General features: G+C 36.2%; 1 protein-coding gene across 14 annotated transcripts in view; it reads right to left on the bottom strand.

Annotated features, from left to right (window-relative positions):
* Positions 1-13,657, bottom strand: part of LOC109449436 (multiple epidermal growth factor-like domains protein 6) — a 717,515-nt gene that overhangs the window by 326,506 nt on the left and 377,352 nt on the right. The window lies entirely within an intron of this gene.

The raw sequence follows: 13,657 nt of genomic DNA, 5'->3' as shown, positions 1-13,657 counted from the left end.
TTGCAATTATGTGTCACATATTTTTCTGAGATTGGATGTATCATAGAAACCACTCTCCAATAAATATTTTTCAAATCCCTGATTAGTTTATGTACATTTACAAACTACCCTTTGATGAACATTTTCAATCCCCTGATTAGTTTAAAAATAATTAGTAGTCACTCTGTAAAATATTAACCAGAATGTGCGTTATATGATTTTCCCTTTCAGTTTGGGCATTTAGTTACTTCTAAATTATGATACTTTTAACACTTACTGTGTTATAGTTCTATTCTGTTTGCTTGTTTAAGCCTCTGACTTCCTCACAATGTCAGGAGCAAATGGAAGACAGAAGTTGTACCTACTTGTCTTCACAGCTGGGCACCCAGGGTAGAGTTTATACATAAGTAATAGGCTGTCACCAAATACTTGTTGAGTTAATGAATGACTTTACTGTCCTGTCCAGCTCTGCAAAGTACAACAAAAGTCTGTATGTCTCCTGTAGTCCATCGTAACTCCCCCTTCTCTTCTGGGTGCCATTCCAGCCACCATGGGCCCCTTCTCAGGAGCACTTCCTTTGGGACATTCCAGGGACATTATTTATCTTTCACCCCAATTTATTGATAATCTCCATTCTCCAAGGTTTTCCCAAGGCTACAACATCATGGACCCCTACATATATTTATCTGCTTTCTGTCCAGAAACGACACTGAAAACACTGGAAAGGTATATTACTAGTGATAATAAAACGTGAAAAAAAGAGAATAGGGGAGGGTCTATCTCTGAATGAGAGCGCTCATTACAGTTGTGGAAATTATTTCGATAGGACTGAGAAAATGTAAAAGAGGAGTGGAAGTCAAAACTTAGATGGTCACAGATGAGGAAAAGGCCAGAAAAGAGCCAAGTGGCCAGACAGAAACCTGAAAAAAGTTTGGGACTTGTAGGATTAGTTAAGAGTAGAAAATTGAGGTGAGGTAGGAAGGTAATAAATAGAGGACTAATTGAAAGCTTGCCAAAGAACTGTAGACTGGCCCCCTCTCCCATCCCACACATAGAACAGCAAAGAGGGGAAAAAAAATGATGCATAGGGAGAGGTTGAAAACAGAGTGTAAGATCTTGGAGGTGATCTGATACTTCTCCCTCACTGTTATCGATGGCTTTCTGGAACTTAACTCACTTGGCAAGTCAGGCAAGTCAGCGTCAGAGCTGGGCCAAGAGTGGAGAACTCCCACCTCAGCTCTGTATGCTTCCACCGCACCACGGGGCTTCCAGTTCAAGGGGCCACCCAGTCCTCAAACCCTGGCATTTTTCTAAAGAATGATGAAAAGAATGACTTTGACAGTCTCCTTGCGACAGGAACAATTCATGTGAGATAAAAAAGAAGTTATTTTCTACTTTCCTGCAGAGCTTTTTAAATAGTCATGGTCCACAAAACCATTTTCAAAGGTCCTTCTAGAACTTTAAAGAAGGAAAAATAGTGCTACTTACAGGTTTAAGCACTGTTTTTAAATAAATGTATCAGTTTTTCTAGACAGTGGCATGATATACTGGAAAGTATACTAGATGGTCTATTTGGGATAAAATGATAACTTCCCTGAGATGCAATTCATCACATAAACTGAGAAGCATGTCGCCTACCTGAGAGCATAACTGAGGACTGATAGTGAAAATCCACATAAAATATTTAAAGATGTTCTTAATACATAGTGTCCTCTTAAAATGTTAGTTTTTCTCCTTCTAAATGAATGTCTATTACTTTATAGTGCTCTGGGGATCCTTATATAGTGAGCTTATTTGACAGATTAAGGCTCACTTCATCTGATTTTTCCTTTTCTTTCTTAAAAAGACCATGGATCTTTATCTCAATTTTGTTAGACTGAGCTCTAGGACAGAAGAAAAACTGTTGTCTTAAAAAAGTGTTTTACAATATCTAGTGCAACTCCCCCACCCCAATATACAGAAAAAGTCCCCAGGAAATAAAGTGACTTACTCAATGTCCCACAATCAATAAGGGGCAGAATTACAGCTTGAATCCAATTATTTAAGTTCAAGTGCAGAGCTCAACATTGCATTAGCTGAATAAACTGGGTTTCAGTGGTTTTACCATTAATACAAACAAACAAACAAACAAATAACTTTGCCTATACCCAAAGTTCTTTCCAGTATAAAGGATTTGGACAGAACAAAAGGAACAAACATTTGGACAGAACAAAAGGAACAAACATTTTCTGGGCACCTATCAAGCAGCAGATACTATGCTAGATGACTTGGCAGCTAATTTTACTCCGGTATGTGAATGCTGAGCCTATTGTGAAGACTCATATAGATATGTAACCATACATAATACCATATTTTCTATGGGAAACTTTGGCTGTTTTTATCCTCATCTAAATCATACCATTAAAATGATAATCAGAAAGACAATATGCTAACAACAACAACAAAATGCTAATAGCATAATATGAAGTGAAAAGCTAGTATATAAAATTGCATATTTTCTATAATTGCAACATTAGGTACTAGTCTAAGAGGTCCTTTCGTGTCAAAGTAAGTCTTCATCCTCATCTTCGTGTGGCTGTGTCTGGTCCAGAAGCATTTGTTGAATTCAATTACATTAAGGTAAAAGAAAAAACAAACAAACTTGAGGCTATCTATACCTAGCAAAAGCCTGAACTAATACAAAATGGTAGTGGCTGCTGCTGAGTTACCATAGTAGATTATGAATGAATTTTCAGTCTGATTTTAGCTTTTCACTAAATTAGAGGTGTAAGAGAAGACTGCCCTCCATTTCTGACTCTTAGTTCAACCACTAAAGTATTTAAAAGATTAAGGTATGGTGTTATCAACTCCATATTTCCTTATAGCCAGTTTTTCTCAACTTCCCAACTGTAGAGGAAATTTAGTCAGAAGAAGTGTGGAAAATCTATGCTTTACTAACAGGCTCTTCTCTCCTATCTGGCAGTATTGTGCATCCACCTCTAATTCTTTTTTTCAAGAATTGTAAGTGTCAATCAGGAAAAGATGTAGTCAGCTGAGAAAAACATTATCCTTTAAAAATGGAATGAAGCATTCATTAAAATGGTCACAGTGACAGATAATGCATATTTTAGCATTTCTTCACCATTTATTTTTAGATTTAAAAAAAAAAATTCAATGTAAGAAATCAACCATAGGATGAAAGAGAAGGACAAGAAATATGAACAGAAAGCAGAGCTCAGGCCTAGCTCACAATCTCCCAGTGTCTACTTCCTTTAGATATACTCTGAAAACATATATCAATGATGCATTAAAAACAAACAAACAAGAAAACCCTTCTGTTGCTTGGAAACTCTCCTTACATTGTTGGGAGTAATTATCCACAACTTGGAAATAAGGCAAAAGGATGACTGTGGGTTCTTTCGATGTCATACTGGAGCACTAACAGACCTAATAAGGTTATTTCATGTTCTAGGGCAGAGTTTTTCAACTGGGACACCACTGACATTTGGAGCTGGACAATCCTTTCTTGAGGGTGTGAGAGGAGGCGGGGAGGGCTTGCCCATTCATTGTAGAATATTTAGCAGTTTCCCTGGACTCTACCTACTAGACGCCAGGAGCATCCTCCAGATGGTCAAGAACAGAAATGTCTCCAGAGTTTGACAAATATCCTTCAGGGGACAAAAAAACCCTGGATTCCCAAGAAATACTGCTCTTGGGAAATATATCATTGTTTGATTTACTATTTACTATTGGTAAGTGCCCAGAGTCTGTCAAATTATTCAACCTGTTGTTTTGCCTGGTAGACATACAAATGATTTCTCTCTGATAGAAAAGATATGCTCAAAGGTTATGATTTTATAGCCCTGTTAAACATTAGTCAGTATTTTCTCTAACTTAGCAAACTTATTTCATTACACCTTTCCCAACTAACTAATCTCTCTCCCTTAAAGACTTAAAGACTCTTAACCAGCTCCACCATCCTGAGGGTTCTCTTATTATTGAGTTAAATAAACTGATATATTCTTATTTGATATTTGTATGAAAACCATGTTTTAAGAATTTTCAAACTATACTTTGACAGCTGTTTCTACCTTCAAAGAAATATGCATGTCATCTTTCTCCTAATAAACCATTTCCATAAACCACGGAGTTAGTTACGGACTCCTGACTGTTCCACCATCAATCATAAAAGTTTTTTCACTTAATGAATGGTGAGAATTAAATGTTTGTATATGGAGAGATAATCTATCTAAATTCCATTTAATTAACATTAAAACATAAGATTATTTAACTGTACAGTTACTTTTCCTGTAAACAACAACAACAACAACCTGTAGATCAAAAGAAGCTTTGTTTCAGTTAGGAAAACAAATAAGAAAGCTTATGCCGTTATCATATAATTTGAAAAAGTAGCCACCAAGAACCCCACCAGCAACTGACACAGACACAGAAATGAACGCAGGCACACATGTGCTTGGTGCAGAACTAAGGGTCCTTGGCTAATTCCTTCCTGAGGCAGTCACAAAACAGCTATAGAGAGGCCAGGGAGAGGTATTACATTTAGCAGTGAGACCTTGTAAATCCCTTTAAAACTGGATGTGAAAGAAAGGCTTTCTCTTTATAGTAATGTGGGCCCATTGCAACGCATACTAATCTCCTTTATAAGAAAGTAAACATGCTCCTGGCTTAGGCAAAGGGTTTGGCTGGAAATTTATAACGTAGTTTAGCTTCTAATTTTAGGTATTTATTTCCCAGTTACCTTTTACTTATGATAACTGATACTGGTTTTTCATTTGCCTTAAATTTAAATATAAAATAACTGGAATTCATAGATGATAGTACAGATGGTAGACGGATATGATAAAAAGTTATGAATGTGTTAAATGAGCAACTAAAGTTTGGGGAATGCTCTGCTAGAAGAAACTGGTATTTAACATGACACTTGGTTTATAATTGCTGGATCTCAAGTTTTCTTTTTAATCAACTGTTAAGAACGATCTCCTCTAGGAGGCAGTCTTAAAGACACACTAGTGAGGGAAGAGCAATAGTTTGATGGTCAGGAAAACCTTCACTTAACTTGTGGACATGTCATCAGCTGGCTGTGAAATCTTGAACAGGTAAGCCCTCAAAATGTCTAAAATTCAGAAATGATTTTTTAGGATCCTTTAGACTCTGAAGTGTGGAGATTGGCTACTATGATCATACTGATCTCACCGTCTTCTACACACCCACTTTGCATAATAGAGTTTAGCACTGATTGATTTTTTAATTATTTCATGCTTGCTAGTTCTGTCTTTCTAACAAGACTGTAAGATTGTTGAGGAGAGGAATCACGTCAAATCCTTTTTATGGAGTAGTTTATGCAGTGCTGGACAAAGATTAACAGTCAATTACTGTGTAGTCATTGTTTGATAACTAACCAGCTTTTAACTTTCAACAGAAATCTGTTGAGTGTTTTTATTAAAAAATAAAATGAAACCCATATAAATAAGTTAAAACTTGAAAATTTGTTTTAGCTTACTCTTTTGTGGACCGTTTATTGTAGGACATGGTGATGAATTAAAATATATAATGTCATAAAATATATAAACTTAAGCTACTAATCAAAACTGAAGAAATTCATAAGAGGACCTAAAAAGATGCATTTGGTGAATTTTTAACCTAGAAGAAATCATCCAAATGACTAACATACTCTAGAACGGTGCTGTTGAACGCAGTATCCACTAACCACATGTGGCAATATAAATTTAATTTAATTTAAAAGTTTGTTTCCTCAGTTGCACTAGCCATATTTCAAGTGTCCTGGATATTGGCTACCATATTAGACTTCCATTGCTGCAGAATAACCTACCAGACAGTACTTCTCTGGATCATCCAAGAAAAGTTCTCTAATTGAGATAACAGTTAAAAGGAAACTGAATTTCTCCAATCATTTCCCAACATAGGAAAGTTCTGAGAAAAGAATTTGCTTTAAATCTGAGAGCTCAACAAAATGAGGATGTTTCTTTTCTTGATTTTGCATATTTATAAATTAAATTATCCTACGTGAAACAAAGGAACACTATTTATAAATAGAAGATGTATTAAAAACATGAAAATCAATTAAAGAAATACAGAATATGTCTTTATTAGAAACAACTTTCATATTCTGTAAGTAAGCCTACCAAAATGCATGGCCAGGGATGTAATATGTATTTGGTAGAACTTGCCTTTCTAGTGTTGTTTGTTTGTTTGTTTTTGTGCCAAGAATCCAGGACTTTAGAATTCTGGCTGAGAAAATAGTAAGCAATTTTTAAATGGTTCCTCTGGCCAAAGAGATGACGACACATATCAATACCGTCATGTCCACCCTATCCTCCCAGTAAAATTAAAGCATATAGGACAAGAACAAAATAACAAATACCAGCTCAACAAATATAGTTCATAAATTAATTATCAGCAAAGATACAACGTATGCAACTAAGTATTCAATGATATATATTTTATTTACCTCAGTTTCTATACTTCTCTTCATTCAACCAGATCGGTTGTTTGAAATAATTCCAATCTCCTACACAGAAAACTCATATTCTGGCAGATTGCTAACTAAAGATTTTTGGCCCTATAGGCAAGCAGCTGTGAGTGAGGATGGATGTGTGAAAGAAAATCTGGTTAGAAAAAGGGTGGATAGACGCCAAAGCATAAATGAAAGAAATCAATACTGCTGTCCTTACATCTTTGTCTAATTCTGTTAGCTATCAAGGAGCTAGACTAGGACCAAGACCATGGTCAAGCTAACCATCACAGCTGGGATAGGGTATGTCCTTGAGGAAGAAGCATCATATATGTACAATGTTTTAACAATCATTAACAGACACATTAAATCGTTATCTGTCAAACTGGTTCCTGTCATTTAGTAATTCTAAAATATTTCATTGGTCAGAAATGTAAAATGATCATGAATTTTATCTCTATTTATTTTTTGTTTCTGTCTGTAATAAAACAAGTTTTCCCTGAAGTTTTCATTCTCTGGAAGGCCTACTATAAACAAAAACACATTCTCTCAAAACCGCAGGTATTCTCGCAGCCTCTGAAACCAAGTATGGGTCGCCTTCCTGTTCTGCACCAGGTCTCACCCACGCTTGATTTCATGGGCCAGGAGAGCACATCTGGCAGGTGTTACAGAAGTCTGAAGTCAGGAGAATCAGCAGAAGAAGGTAAAAGAATAAAGCAAGAGAAGACACAATAACATCATTGGCTAAATAACATTTTACAAAAGACCTGCTAAAAATGGCTCAAAGGAAGATATTTCTGGTACAGTTTCCCATTCAGTTTATCTGTACTGTCTCCAAGATAATTTGTAGTGACAGGTAAATATCCAACAACTCTGAAAATGCATTTTGCATATATTTCTTTACTGTCTATTTTCTATCATTTGGGAAATACAACTGCAGTCTTATCCAATGTACTTTACATCGATCATTCTAGACCTAAATGTTTCACTTTCTCTCTATTATCAAATTGTATTTACAAAGCATCCCCTTCTATATAATCCTTCTAATGTTGTCTTACACTTGTGAGCTACCAAAAGAAAAACACAATCTAAGATATATTGCCAATACAAAATTTCTTCATAATACCTAAAGCTTCATCTGACAGATTTGTAGGTCTTTCCAAAAAAAGCATACTATATAATTTTAAGAAAGTCTAAAAATGAGTAATTTCTGTTAATTTAGAATGTTACAAATGTGTATCACAATTTTTCATTATTAAAAACAGAAACTAAGTAAAAAGAAAAACCACACCAACATGACATTTCTAAATTAGTAAAATGTAATAATGGGTCACATAATATTATTGCATAAAAAATAAAAAAGTGTCATAGCACAGAATTGAAAGATACTTGAGAAATAAGTCCCTAGTCTAACCCAAATCATTTAGAGGTGGCAAAGCATTACCGGCCTTCATTTTAATGTGAGTTTGGAAATGGGACACTAGAGGTTGCTGAAATCAATAACCTGTGTCAATGCAACATGTCCAAGTTTCATGCTTCCATGTACCCTCCAAAAAGAATAAACTAAGGACATTTCAATCCTGATCCTCACAGGGGCCCAGAAACCTCCTTGCTCCATTCCCTTCCTGCTCCTATTCAGTTCCATTTTTCAATTTGATACCCTACCCCGCTTCATCTCATTGTCATCAACACTTGCACCATCTGCTAAACCCAGGTGGTCTGGGTCCACCCCACCTCCACTATAACCACCGTGACCACTTCTCAGTCCCACACACTGGAGCTCAGACCCTGGTATAGATACTATGTCTCTCAAATATGCCAGCCTTCAGAGAACGCGCCTTGTCAACAGTTTCCAGTTCTTAACAAGGTCATTGAACTTGACTTCTCCAAGCACTATGCTTTAATTCTCAAGTGGCATTTTACCAACGTTAACGTCTTTGTAGAAAGTTTCAAGTCAAGGTATCATTTGCTTAAATGACATACGACACACAATAGGGATGTTCCATGGGACCATCACTAATACATAATATGGGATGTGGGGTAGAAGAGTGGAACTAGTGATACAAGAAATGGAAAGGGACTTACCAAGTGGATAATTAAAATAGAAAGGGCCTTCCAAGAAGAGGGAGAGGGGTGTACAAAGGCAAGAGATGTGAAAGGAACTCCTGAAAATTCATTATCACCAGAGAACAAGGAAGAGGGAGAGCTTGGGGACAGATGCAGAAAACAGATAAGAAATTAGCTTTTAAGGGCGACACTATGAAAGGCTGTGAATTTAATGGCAGAGAATTTGGATGTTTTACTAGTAAGTGGTGAGTTACTAGAGACTAGTTAAAAAGCTGTTGCAATGTTCAACTTAAAAATGAGGAGGGTGTTAATTTTGACTTATGGCAGGGAATGTAAAAAAAAACAACCAATGAAACAAAAACAACAACCAAACATTAATAGAGCTTGAAGACTAAATGTTGGGGTGAAGAGAAAATGCATAATGACACTTGGGTTTCCAGCCAACTGAACATGGGGGTTGTGATGCAATTAGTTAACAGCAAGAAGGAAAACATTAAAGAGATTTAAAGAAAAAGGACAATGAGCTTGATTTAAAATATGGTAAATTTGAAAAAACAGTGTTGAGAATCTTGGCTTTCAAAACCAAAAGAATAGTTTAGACAAACCAAGGCCAGCATATAGTGACAGAATAATAACTGGAGGACAGAAAAACAGGTATCCTAAATTTAAGGAGAAAGTAAAGGGAAAAATAAATCAAGAAAACAACATGCCAACTTTTGCATAAGACATAGGAAATAATTTTATCATACTAGAAATACTTTAACACTGACAAAGTTTTTTATATTGTTTTATCAAATCTCACCTTTTAAATATATTTGATATCGACAGAAGGTATTTACATTTTTGTTACTTTAAAAGCAAACTTCAGCTTGTTTATAACAAGAGCACCATCATTTTCACCATTTCATAAGTGAAATAAATACTGCAATCCAGTTTTCTATTGACTTTCATGTAGTATAATTACTTTGAGGACCTCTAGTAATCATTTACTTCACACTAAGGTATTGTGTAAAAATTGCTTTTCCCATATTCACTCAATGAGATTTTTCCATGAAATCAATTAGTGAAATAATATTTTAAAGCTCATCTGTTCATGTACATCACAGAAAAAGAAGGTGCTTCCTTTTTCTGATTTATTCATCATCTTTACTTCAGGATATAACACTTTGTCCTTAATCAGAACTGGGTTTCAGTATAATTCTCCTTAAATATAACACCTGAGCAGGTATCTTACCTTGCCTGAGGTTCCATCCCCCTCACTTCATTGCTATTCACTGTACTGCATAGTTTACATGAAGACCAATCTCATCAGTTTCTGTGTTTATACTTTGGTCCTCTAATATTACCTCCAAGAAAAGTTTGATACAAACTTTTTAAAGAACAGGTGGCCACCATACAGAAAAACAGAGTTTTAATATAAATTCCCCTCCCCGCATACATAAAAGACACCACAGGGAGCTGTCAGTATGTGAAAAGTAATCAGTCACATAATCTTTATTAAATACAGCACACGCCTCAAAGGACTGGGAATCCTTACACACAAAAAAAGGCCTTTTGCTGCAGATGACTTTAGGGTTAGCTTCAGGATCAAAGGGGTAATTTTATTTTATTTTTAATCCTTAGGCTTAACATAGTGTTTTCTTTAGATGGAATTTTTCATCTGAATGCTGATTTTTCTATGTTAGAGATTTGGGTTGAAGCAAACAGTCTCAGCAAGCAGCGATGGTTTCATTGAACCGTTTTTTCTGGATCCTCTGGAATAAATCAACTCTTATAACTCTTAAGTCCAAAGATTTCATGTCATCTTAAATCTTTGAATGCCTGAATGTATTCTTTACTCTACCAGTAATTACTTTTTAAGGGGGGTTGGAGATATTACCTACTTGGTGATTTCACCCAGTTGAGACATTAATCTTTCACTTCGTGTACAGTATTAGATTACTCTCCTCACTCACAATCAAGTCTTGATTTGGGATGACAGCATTGCACCATCAAGACAGTTTTTCAGCAGCCACTTTTGAAGGTCAACAAATGAATAATCCAATTATTTCAGTCTTTTGTTGAGTAGCTCAGGTACAAACAATTCTGTTCGCTTTGGAAAATACTAGTGAGAAAGGAGCTTTGCTAGTAACAGGCAAAATTGCAGTGGTATCAACATACAAGCTACATTTCTATCCATGTCAGATTATTCTAGAGTCTTGTAAATTCTCCAACTACAGTGGGTAACAATTCTCTCCTATAGCAGTTCTCTCCTATATAAAACAATGCAACTGCACAAATGGATTTCATACCTTTTGCAGATGTGTTTTTTCAATTTCCTGGCAGTAATATATTTAAGACTAATTACAAGAATGTAGCATAGTCCCTCGTTTTTTTGAAAAGCCTCATCAACTTTTAAACAATATACTTTCAACTCTAGCTATATGTGAGTTAAGAATAATATCATTGGGGAAAGAGAGTACAAATTACAAATCTCTAGCTATGAATTTTGTTCTTTTAAACAGAGACCATAAAAATGCATTGCTTACATAAAAATCCTATTACCATTATTTTATCTCTAGCCATTCCACTATCACAATTTTGATTACGTAAGTTAGCTCAAAATAGTGCATTGACATTGATGCTACTTTGCTCTCTAGAAATGTATTCAAAATTAGGAGCCCCATCAGAAAATTCAGACACTTTTTCTCCTATCCAATCAAACAAGAAGGTTATAATTTTTCTACCTTGAGGCACTGCCAATTTATCAGCACTGGCTGGAGTCCCATGTCCAAATCTAACCTTTCTATACTATATTCCCAGACCTCATTATTTCGACACTAGCTTCCAAATCTCTAACCCTTAAAGCAGTGAGTGGTACTAAATCCTGGCTGCACATTTGAGTTTCCTGGGAAGCTTTTACAAACTATGGGTATCTAGAAATTCTGATGTAATTGGGTTGGGATAGGACTTGAGCATCAACATTTTTATAAGCTCCCCAGGTGATCTAAGGTACAGCCAGGTTGAGAACCACTGCCCTAAAGCAATCTCTTAGTAGTCCCATCTTCCATTTTCACGACCTATTTCCCTACTGTAGATCAAGCCACTTTCCCTTCACAAGCACATAGAACCAGAGTTCAAAGCACTGCAGATTTCAGTACATGTCTATCAAGTAATTTGAACAACCTCACAGCATTTTGTATATACATATAGAATAGTATTTCTACACTTTCTATATTCAAATACATATTTAAAAGAAAGTGGTGGGGGAAACAATAGAAGAAGAAACAAATGTCCATTATATATGCCCTCAAGTACTCAAGTTAATTTGCGTTTTCCAACCAAATTTCTACAGTCCTTGCCCCAGGCCTATTTTTCCCCACAATTAGTCATTGTGGATTTAAAAAAAAGAAAAAAGGAAAAAGACCCACCTTGTCTGGGCAAAGATAAGAAGTAGAGATCATGTGCTTTAGAGATGTGTGGTAGATGATCATACAGTATCCCCTACTGACCTGTACTATGCTGTATTCACATCCTTTGAAAAGTGACTTTATACTCTGCCCATTGAGAAGTGAATTTTAGTTCTCCACCACTTGAAAACAGCTGGCCATGGATTTGCTTTTACCAAGAGAATGTGATGGAAATACCACTGTGTGACTTTTCAGACTAAGCCTCAAGAAAACTGCAGTTCTGTTTTTGCCTTCTTGGAATGTTTCCACTACCATTGGAAGAAACCTAGTCTAACCTATTAGAAAATAAGAGGTAACGTGGAGGAGAACCAGGGAGCCACAGCTAACACCAGTATCAACTGTCAGGCATGTGAGTGAGATTCTTTTGGACAACTCAGCCTCAGCTGGATTAGCCAATTTTGACAGCTGTACGAGTGAGTTCAGGCAGGATTGTGGGCAGGCCTGGGCAATTAACCCGTCAACTGAGCCTGGTCCAAACTGTAGAACCATAAGCAAATAAAATGTTGCAGTTTTAAGCTAAGTTTTTGGGCAGCTTGTTATGTACCAAGAGGTAACAGATACAGACATTTATGTAACATTGAAAAGAATTTCTGATTACTGTGCTTGCCTTCATATATGTGTATTGTGTGTAATTTGTAAGTAACAAATTTTTGAAGTTGCATCTTCATAAAGTATTTTGAAGTTCAACGTCTCCCCATTAAATTTCATATAAATCATATGTTTGTGTCTCATTTTCTTCATTGATGACTTGTAGGGGGAAAAAGATAACAGTTGAAGTTGTCAAGCCATATTTAGGCCAGGAGCAGAAACCTGATCTTAAAAGCCATCTTGCCTTGATCCAGTTTTGCTTTATCTCCTAGGGGCTTATGATCAGGGGCCTGGGCAGTCCAGATGGCGACCTGGGGCCAGGGTGGGAAGCTGGAGGGTTTGGTCATTCCTTGAAACCCTTTGTCAATGAAAACCCCCTGAAGCATTGAAGGGGGAACAGCCTCGTTTACCCCCTCCTATAAAACTTCATACCCCTCTTTGCTCGGGGAGTTTATGATCTTTTCCCTCTGGTCTAACCCGACCTCCCACAGCTCAAACACACCAAATAAATTCTAATAGACCAATCTTGGTCTCCCGTGACTCATTTCCTCCGGCCGTGCCTAACAATAGTCACCTCTAAAAAAGTGAGGAAACAAGTTAGTCTGAAGTTCCTCTATAATTTCTAAGTTATATAACTCACTTCATTCCCCCCGAGAGAACAAGATATAAGAAGAAAAATTCTATGAGGGATTAAAACAAAATTATTCTGTTGTTGAACCTAAAAATATTTCCAAGCTCTGATAACTTGGACAAATCATTTCACTAAATATTCCCCCTAATGGCAAACCTCCTCAGAAACCTTTCTACAGAAATAGTGGTAGCTGGGACATTTTGCAAATATTCCATCAAAATCTTTCTTCAGCATGAACCAAGATTATGGCTGAAGGGAAATGTGGCTTTCTTTACCTATTTTTGGTTTTCTAGTGATTTAGGGAGTAAGAAGCTGTATTAGTTTCCTATCATTGCTATAACAAACCACACTTAAACAACAATTTTTTTTTCTCCTGTAGTTCTGGAAAACAGAAGTCTGAAATTAGTTCTATTGAGCTAAAGTCAAGGCATTGTAAGGGTCACGCTCCCTCTGGAATTTATAAGATAACTA

This window comes from Rhinolophus sinicus, chromosome 17, assembly GCF_057876585.1.
Source record: "Rhinolophus sinicus isolate RSI-liver-muscle chromosome 17, RSI-T2T, whole genome shotgun sequence".
NCBI lineage: Eukaryota > Metazoa > Chordata > Mammalia > Chiroptera > Rhinolophidae > Rhinolophus > Rhinolophus sinicus.
Note: the sequence above shows the minus strand (reverse complement) of the source record. Positions and strands in the feature narration are given on the sequence as shown.